The sequence below is a fragment of the Pinus tabuliformis genome, chromosome 2_2, assembly GCF_031772625.1.
Source record: "Pinus tabuliformis cultivar Carrire ecotype Pingquan chromosome 2_2, CPIR1, whole genome shotgun sequence".
Lineage (NCBI taxonomy): Eukaryota > Viridiplantae > Streptophyta > Pinopsida > Pinales > Pinaceae > Pinus > Pinus tabuliformis.
In genome coordinates, this window is record NC_142300.1 from 1048281565 (window position 1) to 1048283100 (window position 1536).

Genomic DNA, 1536 nt, shown 5'->3' on the forward strand with positions numbered 1-1536 from the left:
GTCTCATCTATTTATCCAGAGACAATGGTGTTGAGAAGTTTCAGTGGAACAGAACTTGCTACCTTCAGGGCAAAGGAATTTCAGGAGATGTATCACTTGCTGTAGCCGGTGATCACAAAGGATGCACCCTTCACCAGACCCAGCAACAATGCAAACTCAAGAGACATCTTGAAGAGATTGGTGAAAGAGTCATCTAAGTTCAGGACAACACCCAAATAGGTTTACAAGACAAGGATACTGTGGAAGGCATATCAGCACTTGGTCATCCTCGCATGTTGCTTATACGGCCAAGAGAGCACAAAAACATTCCTGCAGAGTTGGGTGATTATGTTGGATCAGCTGGAAAACTAAGGAAGACCTTTCAATTGGTCCGACATGTTGGCTCTGTAGCTGAAGGAACAAGTAACAGAAACCTGACATTCGCCCAAGGGTCAGTAAGCAAATATTTTCATGTCTTCTTATATACTTGATGCAATCTATGCTTGTTAGCAGTTCCCAGGCTTAGGTTTGGCATGGACACCTTCAGAAACCTCTATACACACCTATGGTAGGTTTTTCTCTAAATACAGCTTCCATGGTGTTATAATACAGCTATCAGACCACTTCGTCACCCAGGTGTAAAGGATGATCTTTGAGTAGGATCCGCCTTGCATGTCGTAGGCAACGATGGAGGCATTGGTTGATGTAGCAGATTGGTATTCCTCACCCCTTGGCACCTTCATCTGGATGTACAACGTGAAGAAGGTTATGCATGTTTTACTGGATTTTTCCATGGATAAGCTGGCCATGCAAGAGGTTGCATACCACATTTCGATAGGGTTGTCAGCAAGACTGCATAGGAATAAGAAGGCACCGTAGCTTGCTCTTCCTTTGTGGATCGAGTTGTATGATATCCAGAATCTCAAGCATGCTGAGGCCGAGATGAAGGAATTCAAGAGATTCACCTTCAGCACCAGAATTTTCAATCCATATGACTCGTATCACTTAGTAGAAGACCACTATGTGAGAGTGTATCATCCTTGGATCCACAGGACGTGCCATTGGCCCTAGGAAGACCCATGGAGAAACTGCTTTAACTTCTCAAGGCTCAATGAATTGATCAGAATGGATGTAGAATGGTTAGTAGCGCAAAAGGAAGTAGAATCTCAGAGAGTAACATCATCAGCAACAGCAGAGGGCAGCAAACCTGTGCTTGACAAAGGCAAGAGGAAGGTTTATAACAGTGTAGAGGCAGAGCAAAGCTGCAAGTTCAAAGCATACCCACTTGTGTTAAAAGCATCTTTGGAGATTGGGGTGAAGAGATGATAGCGTAATAGAAGGATCAAGAAAATACAGAGGGAGAAGCAGAAGCTGGATGAGGCAGAAAGGAGTTGCAAGATTTGAAGCAACAAATCAGGGAAGAACAAGAGTTGTGTAGAATAGAGAAGGAATCGCAGTAGGAACAAGAACAACAGGAGCACGACATGCACACATTGATGAAACTATTCCCATACAGGTTATTGATTCATCCAAGCCGTTGGCACATAGCAGACAGGG